An 18,071-nucleotide genomic window follows, 5' to 3' on the forward strand; every position below is an offset into this window, starting at 1 on the left:
TGAATCATAATGGCAATGGCCTAATAATTAAGTTTCACCAAGCTTGAGTCACGGTAAAAGGCCAAAATCTCTTTGGATTGTTATTAGTCATGCATAAACATTAATAACTGGAATTAGCTGAGGGATATACGAATGATCAACATTTGAATGTACAGTCACTCATATAAGTTCATGGATGATGTCTCCGGGCATAAAGGTGAATTCCATTCAACCCCTTTCTGGACAACGGGTCACACACCGAAACTTTCAACAGCAGAGGTAGGTAGTTGAACATTTTGGGCCAGTTTCACACTCCCAGACACCTGTCATCCAGAAAGGGGTGAAATGGAAATCTCTCTCTCAAACACCCGAACATCAATGAAATTATATGAGTGTAGTACACTAGTTGAACGAATCATCTGTTTTCGCCAAGATCAAACGATTCACTTTTCCCTAATTGCACCGAGAGGTATATCGCACTACTTAACCGGGCCATGCTCTTTAATAATAAGTGACCTTGATTTCTACGTTCTTTTATGGCACGAGTTCTCATAGTTTTGGGCGTGGTACTTAAATCTCAATAGATGAAAGGGATAAGGGGAAAAAAAAGTCACACTTTTCTATTCGCTTGGTTCTTCAAATACAAGGTTTTGGATTTTCGAAATGAATATATAAGGTTAGGATATTATAAAAAAAAAATCACACTTTTCAAATCGCTTGGTTCTTCAAATACAAGGTTTTGGATTTTCGAAATGAATATATAAGGTTAGGATATTATAAAAAAAGTCACATTTTTCAAATCGCTTGTTTCTTCAAATACAAGGTTTTGGATTTTCGAAATGAATATATAAGGTTAGGATATTATAAAAAAAGTCACACTTTTCAAATCGCTTGGTTCTTCAAATACAGGGTTTTGGATTTTCAAAATGATTATATAACGATATTATATCAGCGATTTCGACGCGTTGAATTATATATTTATAAATCGTACAGATTTCCGTAGCCTTCATTTAAACAGGACTTGGGTTTTTCATAATCCAAAAACAGTCACGACAGCCTAGCTAGTTTTTATGCACACATCATGTAAACTTATTCGTATTTAGCAGACGAGTTATTGATACAAAATTATTCCAGATGTCCTTATCAACATTTTATGAGATGTTTATTACAAATACAGGCGCAGACACACACACATATACATATACGTACAAACATATATATACATATATATATATATATATATATATATATATATATATATATATATATATATATATATATATATATATATATATATATATATATATATATATATATATATATATATATATATATATATATATATATATATATATATATATGCTTAAAAAATCACAGTAGATGCACGTGACTTCATAAATAAGCGAATACCACGGGAAAATGATAGTCAGAAATCCAAGTGCTTTCGTCTTTACTCAGACATCGTCAAGGAACTACTAAAGTACAATTGGAGTTTGGAGAGGAAGGTCTCAGGTACAAACAAGATCAGGAATACCAGATCGTTAATTATCAAAAGGGTAAAAATTAAAAGGGATAATCCAGGATTATCGGATATCACACGGTCACAAACTTAAACAGATTCTGACCCTAACCGAAAATACAAAGTATCTTTACAGTCCACAAAACATGTAAAAACTGAATATATTAATTTTGTTGCTTATATTTATCTACAACTTTTTTCATTATGAAAGCATCAAGTTTAAATAAACCAAGACTTAAATTTAGAACATTTCTATTATTTGACTTGATAAAACAAGATTCAATGATATTCCTTTTAACTGTGTCATTACATGGGACTAAGGCTCTTGCTTGACTCCAGTTAATAGGATGGTCTAAATCTCTCATATGTACGAATAATGCGTTCGATATTTGCCCAGTTCTCACAGAATATTGATGTTGCTTGAGACGCTGTGAAAGAGATTTGCCGGTCTGTCCGTAATAGACTTTATCACACTTTTTGCAAGGAATTTCATATATGCAGCCTGGAAGATCTTTAGGAGAATTTTTGATTACTAAACTCTTGACATTAATATTACAGAAAACAACATTTATGTTAAAAAGCTTTAAAATTCTAGGAATATCTAAAAACCTTTCATCATAAGGTAATTTTAGAATGTTATGCTTACTAAATTCAAGTTTGTCATTAGTTGAATAAAATGTTTTTCTAGCTCTTTTCCATGCCACATCTACAAAAGTCCTTGGGTATTTAAGTTTCAATGCAGTATCATAAATAGTTTTAATTTCAGCGTCAATAAACTGCGGGCTACAGACACGTAAAGCCCTTAGGAAATCCCAGAAAAAACAGAGAATTTAACATTTTGATGGTGATTGGAGTAGTAATGAACAAAAGAGGCAATATTAGTTGATTTTCGAAAGACTGAAAAGGTGAAATTTCTATCATTTCTATGGACAGTTACAACAAGAAAATTCAAATTACAATTTCTTTCTTCCTCTACAGTAAATTTTATAGAAGGGACTAAATTATTGAGATTATTAAGGAATTCCTGGAGGTTTTCGTGAACTGGCCAAATACAGAAGATATCATCCACGTATCTAAACCAAATAACTTTTTGTGGCAAAATTCTTGGTAAGAGTTTTGTCTCAAAAAATTCCATGTAAATATTGCTAAGGACAGGAGATAAGGGATTACCCATAGCCATGCCAAACTTTTGTACAAAAAATTCCCCATTGAAACAAAATTTACTATCTTTGATACATAACCTTATGAGACTAGTGAGATTTCCTACACTTAAGGGAAGTCATGGACGTTCTAATTCCTCTTCCAAATATTCAAGTAAGTCATCTACAGGCACTTTTGTAAATAAAGAGACAACATCAAAACTAACCATATTAAAATCATAATTCAAATTTAAACAATTCAATTTGTTTATAAAATAACAAATAACAAAAGGATTTTGAGATGTCGACACAGTCCAGGTTACCATTAAATACACCAAAGCTTAACCCATATCCCATTTTGATGTTGTCTCTTTATTTACAAAAGTGCCTTTAGATGACTTACTTGAATATTTGGAAGAGGAATTAGAACGTCATGACATTCCTGTTTAAGTTTGTGACCGTGTGATATCCGATAATCCTGGATTATCCCTTTTAATTTTTACCCTTTTGATAATTAACCATCTGGTATTCCTGATCTTGTTTGTACCTGAGACCTTCCTCTCCAAACTCCAATTGTACTTTAGTAGCTCCTTGACGATGTCTGAGTAAAGACGAAAGCGCTTGGATTTCTGACTATCATTTTCCCGTGGTATTCGCTTATATATATATATATATATATATATATTATATATATATATATATATATATATATATATATTATATATATGTGTGTGTGTGTGGTGTGGTGTGTGTGTGTGTGTACACGTGTGTATTTGTATATCTGCATGATGATAATTTTAAAATCATATAAAAAAAGGTTTTGGTTTTATTTAATAAAAGCCCAAAGCAAACACAAACATAAAATTCTTCCACAGTAACCCTTCTCACCACCTTCCACTTGCATTCATTAACTTCACCAAAATTCTCGGTACCTATAGATACCGCTTCTTTGCTTTGCGAAATACGATAAATTACAGTTTCAACAATTCATATCACACTACTATATCACTGCCTACTCTCTCCAATTTTGGAGTGATTTTCTGTAGAATATTACTTCAGTTAAATCAATTTGTTTTCGGTGATTTGAGCACTAATATATAAAAAGTATAATTCGTTTTTCAATTTTTGGGATGAATAAAATATTTAGTTATGTAAGCAAATTTTCACCCCGAGCTGTACAGTGATAAAAATAGAAAATGCAGGTCTCCTCACAAATGCTTGACTCTCTCTCTCTCTCTCTCTCTCTCTCTCTCTCTCTCTCTCTCTCTCTCTCTCTCTCTCTCTCTCTCACAAAACGCCGCGAGCAAAATAATACGAGTTGTAAGTCTGCATGAAAGTGTGTGCGTACATAAACACGCATTCCGTTTTAGTGAGAGTACTTTTATGATTATTATTATTATTTTTTTTTTTTTAATTCATTCCTGCTTGAATTCCTCCCGGAGGAGCGAGGGTGTTCCCAGGCATTTCTTCCATTGTGACAGAAAACAAAAGAACTTCTTTCATCAGCGTCTTTAGGTCTTTGAAACCCATCCTCGGCCTTTGTTTCTAACTTGATAACCAAAAAGAAAAAAAAAGCGTATAAATAAGAATATGAAGAATATGCCTCTCCCCCTCTATCTATTCTTTGTTGTGCTCCTCTCGGCGTTCAGTTCATACCTCGGGGTATGTTGACTGTGAGTATGGGCCCCTCTCTCTCTCTCTCTCTCTCTCTCTCTCTCTCTCTCTCTCTCTCTCTCTTGTTGTGTGGTGGCAGTGGAAATTGCTCCCGTTGTGTTCTCTGGCAGGTAGAGTCCCACAGAGTCGCCGTGTGTGTGTGTGTGTGGGACGTCTTGTGGGAAGTGGAAAATTTCATCAATCTTCCTAATCCTTGCCAGTTTTTTTTCTTTCTTTCTTTCTTCTTTTAAGAAATCAAGGAAGGCTTTTTTTTTTGTAACTTGTAATGTAATTCGCCTCGAATTAAAGCATGTAATTTCTCACAAGTTAAGGTAAACAACAAAATAGATATGAAAGTTGAAGTCGCGTTTTTAAGATATTTAAATATACATACATACTTACATACATACATACATACATATAATATATTATATATATATTAATATATATATATATATTATATAGTATATATAGATTAATATTTGTATGTATGTAAATGGATTCTGTAATTGTGTTTGTATGTTCCACATACACTTTGAAATGCATTGAGCAGTTTCAACCAAACCTGGTATACGTACTACTTACCATCTTAGAAAGAGCACTTTGGGGTTAAGACATCACTGGCACCAAAGAGGGGAGAGGCAGTTGTGGGAAGGGGAAATGTAAAAATGACAGAAAACGACAGATATTAGTGTCTAATCCATAGTTTTCTAGGTCACTGAGATGAATAGTGACGCTCCCGATGCCTTCTAAGTCCAAGTTCAGCCCTGATTGTGATGGGTGTTGGGAAGGTCGTGGGAACGAGGTGAAATGTAAAAATAACCATAGTTTTCAAAGTTGCTGAGATGAATAGTGACACTCCTGATCCCCTTTAAGTCCAATTCCAGCCCTGATAGGAAGGGGGCCTGAGAGGTGGATGGGAAGGAGTATGACATGTAAACATAACCGAAAACGACAGATATTAGTGTCTAATCCATAGTTTTCAAAGTTGCTGAGATGGATAGTGACACTCCTAAAGCCCTATAAGGCCAAGGTCAGCCCCAATTGGGATAGGGGTTGAGAATCAAGTACTATAATATAGTAATGCATTTCCTTTTTGTTATGACAGATTAAAGTCTATCTTAGTATAATAATGCAGTTTTTTTTATATTGGATTAAAGGCTGTCTTGATATAATTATGCAATTCCTTTTTTGTTATAATAGATTAAAGACTATCCTATTATAAAATAAAGGCTTTCCTAATATAATAAAGCGATTCCTTTATGTTATAATAGATTAAAGGCTACCTTAGATATAATAATGCAATTCCTTTTTATTATAACAGATTAAAGGCAGTCTTAACAAGAAGTAGTAGGTACTGCTTACAAGTCAATGCAACCACATTAGTCAACAGAAAAAAAAAAAAAAAAAAAAAAGCTCAGCGCCAAGCATCAAGGGGAAATTAGAATTAGGTAATGAGTGTGTGATGACAAATCATACGTTATTCAACGTTCGTCTATTATGTAGCATGCTTTTGACTCGCAGATACTCTCATGTATATTAAGACTTTTTATTTTTCCAAACTGTGGAACGAACTTGTCATCGTTTATTTTTTTTTTTCAGAAAGATTAAATTTTGTGTTTTTCAGGCTTGTATAATTAGGCAGAAATATTACATCCGTAAATGGGTTGATAATCTTTAAAGTGCATTACAGGTATCATCTGTATATTTATTTACTCATAACTCCTTTTTGTAGGACGTAGTACATCGTATGCACCCTGTGGGGTTTTTGAGGGGTGGGTGGGAATAGGTATATTTTACAGCCGAAAAAGCTGCGATATTGAAGAGACTGTATTCACAGACGGTGTGGTACTTTGGAGTTAAGAGCTATGATGGCAATTTCTTATTATTTTGCGAGTGAGTTTTTTTAGTATTATAGATTGCAATATGTTTCAATTAAATTTCCAATGAGCTGAATTCCGGGAAGTTCATCAAATATGCTGCACTCAGTCATCACCCCACAGTTTCAAGGTCACACCAGTCATCACCCACAAATTTGAAGGTCGCGCTCAGTCATCTATCACAAATATGGTTGAGTGAGTCATCAAACCCACAAATTTCAAGGTTGAGTGTAGTCATCACCCACAAATTTCAAGGTTGAGTGTAGTCATCACCCACAAATTTCAAGGTTGAGTGTAGTCATCACCCACAAATTTCAAGGTTGAGTGTAGTCACACCCACAAATTTCAGGTTGGAGCGTATCACACCCACAAATTTCAAGGTTGAGTGTAGTCATCACCCACAAATTTTCCCAGGTTGGAGTTTTATCAAATCCACCCACAAATTTCAAGGTTGAGCGTAGTCATCACCAAAAAAAAAATTTCAAGGTTGAGTGTAGTCATCACAAATGAAAAGTCATCACCCAAAATTTTCAAGGTTGAGCGTAGTCATCACCCACAAATTTCATGGTTGAGTGTAGTCATCACCCACAAATGAAAAGTCATCACCCACAAATTTCAAGGTTGAGTGTAGTCATCACCCACAAATTTCAAGGTTGAGTGTAGTCATCACCCACAAATTTCAAGGTTGAGCGTAGTCATCACCCACAAATTTCAAGGTTGAGTGTAGTCATCACCCACAAATTTCAAGGTTGAGTGTAGTCATCACCCACAAATTTCAAGGTTGAGCGTAGTCATCACCCAAAAATTTCAAGGTTGAGCGTAGTCATCACCCACAAATGAAAAGTCATCACCCAAAATTTCAAGGTTGAGCGTAGTCATCACCCACAAATTTCATGGTTGAGTGTAGTCATCACCCACAAATGAAAAGTCATCACCCACAAATTTCAAGGTTGAGTGTAGTCATCACCCACAAATGAAAAGTAATCACCCACAAATTCGGAGGTTGTGCCCAATGATAACCCACATTTTAAAGGTCGTGCCAGGCCCAGTCATCACCCACAAAATTTCAAAGTCGTGCCAGGCCAGTCATCACCCACAAATTTCAAGGTCGTACCCAGTCATCACCCTCAAATTTTGAGGTTGTGCCCAGTCACCTCCCGCAAATTTCAAGGTCGTGCCCTGTGACCACCCACAAATATCAAGGTCAAACCAGTCATCACCCAAGACCATCCACTTCCCATTTGAATTAAAAAGATGCACGAACATTTCTCCTACTAGCGCCTCAGTGGCTTGGTTGGTTTGGTGTTTGCTTCTCACCTCGGTGGTCGCGGGTTCGATTCCCGGCCATTCCATTGAGTAGTGAGAGATGTGTATTTCTTGTGATAGAAGTTCACTCTCGACGTGGTTCGGAAGTCACGTAGAGCCGTTGGGCCCGTTGCTGAATAACCACTGGTTCCATGCAACGTAAAAACACCATTCAAACAAATAAACATTTCTCCTTATAATACATAAAAAAAAATACAAAACTGTCATAACTTTGTGGGTACAAAATCTGACGTAAGGAGAAGAGACACCAACACTACTACGGCATAAATTAAAAGTTAATATCAGAAATGACAGCTATTTCATTCAACGAGGACTGCATAATAGGGAAAAAGGTCATTCACGCTTCAGACTAGAAATGCCATTGGTGATATGATAAAATGATATTATATTAATGGATTACTACCCATCTTCAATCATTTGTATGCAAAATAACTTAAAAAAAAAAAACTTGTCAGCATCCGTGACAAACGCCGTCCCATCTTTATGATGAGGGTGGGGGCGGGTGGGGTTGGAAGACAGGAGGGGCGGGGGGTGTTTGGTTAGTTGGAAGGAGGGGGGGGGCGAGGGAGAGGCGTGTGATGCCCAAGCCATTCCAGCTTCCCTGACTTCAGCGCGGCAGGTTATGTTATTAAGGCGAAATGACACAGTTTACTTCACGGCGCTTTACGACAATAATAATGCATTGGGTGCTCGATGGCCCTGGTATTTATGGCATATAAAGATGCTAAATGCTTTTCATACTGGATGATGACAGCATTTCCTGACCCGTATGGCAAGGAATTGCGTTTAATACAAGGGCTCGTGTCCCCATAAAAGCAGTTAAGAGAAGCAATATCTTTTAAAACTGTTATCTGCCCTCTCCGGAATTTCTACACCCTTTGGAATTAGACGAATGCAAGACTTTTCGTGGCACACAAAGACACTTTTGTGTGTGTGTGTAATTATATTGATTGATTTATTTTTATTCATTTATTTATTTATTTGTATCTTTATTTTTATTTATTTAGTTTTTTTATTTATTTACTTATCTATTTATGTATTTATTTATTTATTGTATTTAGCATTCGGCATTAACCAACCTCTACCGTTATAGCTATGCTAATTGGTACGAATGACAAGTACACACACACCAACATATATATATATAAATATATATATATATATATATATATATATATATATTTATATGCGTGTGTGTGTGTGTGTGTATATATATATATATATATATATATATATATATATATATATATATATATATATATATATATATATTCATACACCACATTTTAGTGAACAAGACCGCATCTGATGGTCGATAGCTTTAATTTACAGTACAAGAAATATATATTTTATATATGACTACAGAAGGATTTTACATCATTGTGGTATATATCATATATATATATATATATGATATATATATATATATATATATATATATATATATATATTATATACTATATATATATATATATATATAATATATATATATAGATAGATCCTCCTCCTTCTGTGAGGTGAGAGTATAGTTCGCGAAGTGACAACAACTACTACGTGTCCCCCTCGTTCATAATGATCAAATTCTGCTGAATTAAAAATGAACTGCCAGGGTACAAAAACATTCTCGTAGTAGTATGGTGCATATTCCTAAGCAGAAAACTCATCAGGGGTGAAATGAAACCTCGCAGTAACTGGGCCTCGCACTTAATTTCTTGGACTTTTATAAGTCTCTCTCCCTGGATATGAAGGTCATTCCCTTCTAGTGTATCTTTTATTCAATCTATACATCTTTTTTGTTTTTTAAGAGTTCCTTTCACTTTTCATTTTTGGCCAAACATACATCTTCCTCTTATCTCTTCGTCAGAACAATCGACCTCAGTTTATTCGACACTAATATATATATATATATATATATATATATATATATATATATATATATATATATATATATATATATATATACACACACATATATATATATATATATATAAATGGATGTATGGATGTATTATGTGTATGTGTGTGTATGTTCCGGCATAACTCTGGAATGCGTTGAGCAATTTCAACCAAACTTGGGATGCATGCCACTTACTATCGAGAAATCAACACTGTGGGGTCAAGGTATCACTAACACCAAAGGTCACCAAAGGGGGTTGGGGTGGGAAGGTATAAGGGCTTCCCTGAAACGGAGCGGGTTCTGTCCGTAGACTTAGTAAGTAATTAAACTTTATGAATTTATCATACTTAATTTTGGTATATATTTGACGCACTACCTGGAAAAGAGTAATGCGGGGGTATGACATCAATGGGACCAAAGGGGGTGGGGGTTGGGAAAGGGTGAGAGAGAGAGAGAGAGAGAGAGAGAGAGAGAGAGAGAGATTTTATTGGTTGTCATTCAGTTACCCCGGCCAGTGCCGGGTTGGTCAGCTTATATATATATATATATATATATATATATATATATATATATATATATATATATATATATATATATATAACTCTTTTACCTTTAGTTGCTGACTGTCTCTCTCTGCAAACGATACCAAGCTAGGCTAATGAGTTCTCGTAAATACAAAAATATGCTTTTTATTTCCCAAACAAGCTGAACATAATATGAAACAAAATGGCTAAAAGACATCACATAAAGAACTATGTCTGACCCACAAAAAACTGTAAATTGTCATTCTATTCTTCTGAATTAGACTAAGTAATCACCCCCAAACTCCCAAATTGTTAATCACTACATTTCAATAGCCAAGTCTCTTAGAGAATCCCATTCTGTAGTATAATGCCATGGGCCCATCTGAAACAAAGAGACATATCCATTATATTCCCCAACACATAATTAATGTTAAATAAATGTATACAAATTACACTTCTCTCTTTTCAAAGGCAAATGTTCCTAAGTCCTTTTAAACGTGCCCTATCTTCCGATGGGTTTTTCTAGACCTCATGTCCTCCCTGTCCTCTCAGGAGAGTGTGTCCTTTTCTCCCAGTGTCGGGCGGTTGGACCCATCATTACACGCACAAACACATGTACATATCGGACACACCTTAAAGTCACATAGCAACTGGCTGTACAGACTTCCGGCCTCACAATGCACAATCATCAGTTCTTTCATTTCAGAAAGCTTCGAAGAAGGCTTGTCACTAGGCTCTCTCTTGTCTCCAAGCCAAGAAAGCTGAAGTATTACAATTCACTGACACATTTGTTTCTTCTTCAATTATATTATATATACTACTATATATATATATATATATATATATATATATACATATATATAATATATATATATATATATATATATATATATATATATATATATATATAATATATATATGCAGTTACAGTTACAGAGCCATCCATATATTATTACCACAACAAATCGTTAAAATCACACAGATAGAAAAGACGCAAAAAGTAGTATTGCCAACACCGTTGAGTCAGTGCCTCAGTGCCGTGGTCGGCTTGGTGTTGGCCTGCCACCTCGGTGACCGCGAGGTCGATTCTCGGGCATTCCACGGAGGGGTTAGAGATTGTGTATTTCTGGTGATAGAAGTTCACTCTCGACGTGGTTCGGAAGTCACGTAAAGCCGTTGGTCCCTTTGCTGAATAACCACTGGTTTCATGCAACGTAAAAACACCATACAAACAAACAAACAGACACTGTGGAGTCTTCCAAATTATCAGAGCAATAAGAATCCCAGATCAGACGTTTATTCTCCCCCCCCCCCACCCCTATTTCTAACTTCTACAGTGTACACACATTCCCTCTGCTGCCCGAAGAGGAAATGCCCACGGAAGATTATATTCATTTATATAACCAGTAACTTTGGGGAGCAACTTCTAATGACAATATCCAGAGAGGCCAGTGGAGTTATCATCGAAAGTTTTCCCGTTTCGTCAGTGTTCGAAGAAGACTTCTTCTACTTCTTCTTCTTCTTCTTCTTCCTTCTCCTCTGTTTTGTGTTCCCTTTAATTCTTAACATCATTCGTCTTGAACGATAAGAGCTGTCTGTATCTTTCCAAGGATTAGCTTTCAGTTTTTTTAAAATTTAATCGTCATTTTATATTTTTTTCTAAAACGAGTTTTTTGGTCAGTGAAATGTACCCTATATATATATATATATATATATATATATATATATATATATATATATTATATATATATATATATATATATATATATATATATATATATATATATATATATATATATATATATAAATGTTTGTGTCTATGTCCTTCAACCAACGCTTAAGAGGATTAGAGAAGGATTATCAGTGGGAGTGACCTAAATTGGCTTAACTGTGGATGGATCTCTTGGTATAAATACCACCTTTTCTGTAACTTTTCTCATTCATCACCTGAAGAGAGAGAGAGAGACGCAGTCTCTGAAATATTGTATTTTCTCTCTATATTTTGGCGTTTTTTGGGCTCATTTTATTAGATGGAATTCTGTTGTAACAGAACATTTTTACCGGTCACACACACACACACACACAATATATATATATATATATATATATATATATATATATATATATATATATATTATATATATATTTAGTTAGTTAGTTAGTTATTAGCTTCTCTTGAAGATCTGTTAAACGCTAAGCTATACGAATGTTTCTGAATTGATGAAAACCCTCTGCTTAGATTTTTGAGTAAGCAGTAGTAAGCCTTATTATTATTGTTATATCTTTCATATGAGCAGCGCGCAAATAGAAGGGCAGTTACCACATTATCACTTTTTTATCCACCCTTCTTCTTCTACTTCTTTATCCGTTGTTGTTTCCACAGAGAAACAGCGTAGGTATCATCCTGGTGCCCCAAGAAACTAGTTAAGTCTTCCTAATAAAGTTGCCGAGGAGAGGAGACGAGAAGGAGGACTCCCAGATCAGTCAATTGGGACATCAAAGGAAGTTCCTAAGGAGAAAGGAAAGAGTTATCTCCTAATATTTACTTTCTCTCTCTCTCTCTCTCTCTCTCTCTCTCTCTCTCTCTCTCTCTCTCTTTTGTGGAGGGACATTACCAGATGGATGCAATGCTCTGCTTACATTTTTCCGCTCATTTTTCTCTCACAGTTTCTGTAGCAAATTGTTTTTATTTGGCGTTGTTCCTGGTATTTTTATCTCTCTCTCTCTCTCTCTCTCTCTCTCTCTCTCTCTCTCTCTCTCTCTCTCTCAGGCGGGCGTTGCGTTTATTTTTGAATTTCATATGCACTGATACTACCAGTGTATTCATCTCCTTTTCTCTCTCTCTCTCTCTCTCTCTCTCTCTCTCTCTCTCTCTCTCTCACCAGCAGCAGTGTGGAAGAGTTCAAAAGAAAGCTAGACAAGATCATCAGAACACTGTGAATGAATTGTAAAATCTGCAATGCAAGTGAAGCACTTGATGTCTCCTGGGACGGACTATTTATAAGTCTTCGAGACATCCTAATCCTTGTAACTCTCTCTCTCTCTCTCTCTCTCTCTCTCTCTCTCTCTCTCGGATGGACTAACAAGTCTTCGAGACATCCTAATCCTTGAAACTCTGTCTCTGTCTCTGTCTCTCTCTCTCTCTCGATACTCTTTCGGATGGACTAACAAGTCTTTGAGACATCCAAATCCTTGTAACTCTCTTTCGTTCGATACTCTTTTGAATCTCCATGAAATGACACAATTTGCTCCTGACCTTCGGTCAACGCCTTGTGACCTCTTCCACTGCAACAGTTAAAAATGAACTTCCACTATTGTAACAATTATATCAACGGCTAACAAAGTAGCAGCGGATAAAACAGCCAAAGAAAGTGTGTAGCCAGCGGCCCAACATGGCGGCTGCACGCTAGAGAGGGAAAACTGTCATTTGTTATCGGGTCTAAGTGGCTTGTCTCACCGATCATCTTTTTTGGACGCAATATTTTGCGCGTCGGTGATTGGCTCACCTACGTCGTACCATATAACCCCTTTTCGTCTGCGCATTTTTAGTATACTTTCGTCACACCGCTCGACTGGTGTTTATTCGACGTCGTGTAAAGTCAAAAAAAAAAAAAAAATAATAATAATAATCTTTAATATACATACCCTTGGACAGCCAGTTTTGGCTTAATTAACAATTTTGCAAAGAGCTGAACTTTTTGCCTACCACTTATCGAAAAACGTTGCTGGCCAACGTCCAGGCAAGATTCGGTGATCCGATCTAATATATGAACATTCCCGAGGAACGTAGGCCTCACCGTGCAACATATATATCGAGACGACCAGGAGGATTCACCTCTCGAGGAGGATATCAGGTTATAGGTTATCCTGTCACCTACAAGACAGTGCCATTGACAGGCACCATCTCCTGCCTTTCTTCGGGGAACTACAAGATGAACGATGCGTTGAAGGGCATCGTTTGCTACAAGAGACACTCGTCTTTCCCGTTGGAATTCGTTTATATTACGTTGTTGCTGTAAAGGGGGGGGGGGGGGGGGCGCGTTCTATATCGCATTTTTTCATTTGTGATTTCTCGAATAGATCGAGGTGGTATTTCTGCCACAATGGTGGCTGCTATTACCCTCGCAAATGAAATATTAAGTTGTCTCACCACCCCCTAGGCTGCCATATGACGACCGTAGACTAAACTAGGGCTATATATATATATATATATATATATTATATATATATATTATATATATATATATATATATATATATATATATATATATATATATATATATATATATAATATATATATATATATATATATATATATATATATGTGTGTGTGTGTGTGTGTGACTGTGTGTCTGTGTGTGTGTGTGTGTGTGTCTGTGTGTGTGTGTGTGCTTGCTTGACGTATAGCATTTTCTTGTACTAAGAATTAATAAAGTTGCTGAGAGTACAACATTTTTTATTTTACTTTTTTTTTTTGAATAATTTTATGTATATTTGCAGCATATTATTGCATGCACACGAGGAGGATTGTAATGAAACTGAGCGTCCACTTCATATCTGAATGTACTTAACGCCAGATGAAGAAGTTTCACTTCTGTACAACGTATAGCGCTGTATAAAACCATCAACTATGACCGGCAGCTCTCCAGTTGCTCCCCAGATGCGGTTAGGAGAGTGAGGGTGCGTCCCATGGCTCCGGAAAGCGCTGCCAAATGCACGATCCATGGCAGACTTTAACCCTAAATAAAATCAAAGCTACTGAGGCTAGAGGGTTGCAATTTGGTATGTTTGATGATTGGGAAGTGGGTGATCAAAATTCCAATTTGCAGGCCTCTAGCCTCAGGAGGTTTTAAGATCTGAGGGCGGACGGACAGACAAAGCCGGCATAATAGTTTTTTCTTTTACAGAAAACTTAAAATTCCAATCATTGCATAAGTTATATACGAATACGCTAATGTGAACTCGCCATTCTTGGCAGCATAGTAGATTTAATCCTCAGTTTTTTCTTTTCGTTACATTGTGATAACATCCGATTCAACATTTCTCAGCGACTTGTTGTTTCAAACTATAGTTGTTGTTTTTTTATGATTTCCGATTGATAATGCAAATAAAAACTTATTTGTTTTGCATAGGATGATAGCCTTCGCTAGAGTAGTGTCGCTTAGTTCAGGAATCAGATATTTATGATATTTTAAAAGTTTTGCTGACACGACAGAAAAATGTTCATACACTGATGATGAGACATATTTGATTTCACTTCATTGACTGTTATCAATTATATTATTCATTCAAAGTAAAATAGGAATGAAATTATCAGGGGGACAGTCACAGTATTAGAGGTTTCAAAAAAAGCTCAGGGAAGAACACCGAAATGGTTTGGTCATGTCATGAGGAGAGAAGATGAACACGTATGTAAGAGGGTTATGAACATGGAGGTGGAGGGCAGAAGAGGGAGGGGGGGGGGGGGGGGGGGGGGGGAAGGCCAAAGTTTATGTGGAAGGATAAATTATTGAATGACATGAAGGAAGAGGATCTAAGAGAACCAGATGTACAGGACAGAGGGAGATGGAGGAGAAGACTGACTAGAAACAGCGATCCCTAATCGAATTGGGAAAACCTGAAGGTAAAGAAAGAAAAAATATATATATAGGTATTATTTATTAGTTATTAGTTTACGAAACCTAAAGGTAAATTGTATTTTTAGTGAGTTTTGGCACGCCTTTCAAAATATACTAAAACTCCTCTTACCGCTGTTTTCCTGATCGAAATTCCATAGAAAATAAAATTTGCCTGACGCGTTTCTCAAAGGCCTTCTCTCTCTCTCTCTCTCTCTCTCTCTCTCTCTCTCTCTCTCTCTCTCTCTCTCTAGCGAACGGAAACGTTTCCTTTACAATCTAATTGAAATTAATTCATTTTAACCAAAAGGGGGAACGAACAGCCTCGCTAATGAAGGGGGGTGGGGGGGTGCTACGGCGACTGGGACCCCGATCTCCCAAAATATTCATTCCAGTAAATTCCGAAGCGATGCACTGCAGACCAGGAATGCATTGGAGCTTTTGCAAAAGCAGGAAGCTAACCGTATCGCTCCCTTAATAAAATACAGGAATACAATTATAGAATCAGTAATATGTAAATGACTTTTGCATTTTTTGGGAAGCAAGTTCCACATTCCTTGGATGGGAAAGGGAAATTAGAAACGCGTTTAATTTTATTAAGCCTTACTGGGCAACGGGAAAACGAAAATAATGCCAAATGAAAATTCTTATCCTCAAATTTCTGTATAGATCTGAGAAAAAAGGTATTTTGCCTGCTTCGTGAAAGGTTTGAATAAATACCTTGTATGATTTTGTAGTGTATAATTATTCATTATTGAGGTATGGTATATTAGTTTATGCTATTCTGTACATGCATATGCAATAACCGAAATTTTCAAATGTAAATACATATAGGTTTATGTAAAAACATTTCAGAAATTTTCTTTTCAGAGGTCAACAGTTATTATTATTATTATTATTATTATTATTATTATTATTATTATTATTATTATTATTATTAGTGTGTGAATACACATAAATTTCTTGTGATCGCACTCCCAAATATCGTACCAACAACACAAGCAAGCGTACAGCAAGCAAACATTATATATATATATATATATATATATATATATATATATATATATATATATATATATATATATGTGTGTGTGTGTGTGTGTGTGTGTATATATATAGATATATATATATATAAATAAAATATGTACCTGATTTCCTGAATGATATTTTACCTTTAAGAATGACCTTGAACTTGACCTCGTTCTGCACATCGGGGTCAAGGTCAAGGTCATTCTGAAAGGTAATACAATGAAGAAGTTCTAGCCAAGATTAATTGCATTATGACCTTTGGCGTCTACTAAATATATGAAGCATTAGAGCATGTATGCCAAGTATAGAAACTGAAATCATTCTATTGTTAAGTGCAGGCTTTCAATCACATTCGAATTTAGAATTATCATTTATTCTTCACTTTGCCATTAATCTACGCGCAAGCGCCTCAGTGGCGTGATCGGTATGGTCTTGACCTGCCACCTCAGTGGCCGCGAGTTCGATTCTCGGGCATTCCATTGAGGTGTGAGAGATGTGTATTTCTGGTGATAGAAGTTCACTCGCGGCGTGGTTCGGAAGTCACGTAAAGCCGTTGGTCCCGTTGCTGAATAACCACTGATTCTATGCAACGTAAAAACACCATACAAATCAGTGTAAGGGCAAGAAGTAATTATACAGTCTAAATATATTGTTCCTATCCTGTGTATAGTTTAAAATCTCTGCGAATGGACTAGTTTTGTATGTGATCTTTAGCCTTCATTTATATGATTCGGACATTAGCATTGACATTAACTTTGCATAATTACCTCAGTCATGGGTTATGCATCCCAATTTTGAAGAATCTTATCTTTTATATTTTTTAGTCCCGTATATTTCTAATTTAGTTTCCATCTCCAAGTATGATTTTGACCAATCTCTACGCATTGGCTCCAGAAGTTGACAATTGAAAATTGCCAAGAGTGAGGTGAAAGGTTTTGGTCAGAATGGTTTGCATATTGGGTGAATGTTTCCCAAAAATGTCCAAATAATGTTCCTATCTATTCCAGAAATGCTCTTTCCATAGTAGATTCACATCAACTGTGCATTTGATGTCTAGCCCAGTCACTTACGCCGCTCCTGATTGGCTGTTGATAAACCAGTCACAGGGCTGGAAACTCAGTCTCTCTCGAGAGTTCACATAGACAGGATATATGTATGTTCCACCTCTCCCGTGTTTCAAAACTATCCCTCAGGAGAGGTGGAACGTATACATCCTGCCTATGTGAACTCTCGAGAGAGACTGAGAGTTTCCAGCCCCATGATTGGCTTACCAACAGCCAATCAGGAGCGTCGTAAGGGACTGGCCAACGTTTGAGGGAATTTTAGTCAAATTCCACCCGTAAGTTTATGGAAAGCCGATGGAAACTGCGGCTATGTCATCAATAATTCTGTGGGATTATGTCGGGTGAATAATCGTTACAAACTTTCCCTACTAAAATCCGTGACAACTTCATGACATTTAAAAGCTTATCAATCTGAAAAGTAATTTCTGGTGATGGAAGTTCACTCT

Source organism: Macrobrachium nipponense, chromosome 39, assembly GCF_015104395.2.
Source record: "Macrobrachium nipponense isolate FS-2020 chromosome 39, ASM1510439v2, whole genome shotgun sequence".
In the NCBI taxonomy this organism is placed as follows: Eukaryota; Metazoa; Arthropoda; class Malacostraca; order Decapoda; family Palaemonidae; genus Macrobrachium; species Macrobrachium nipponense.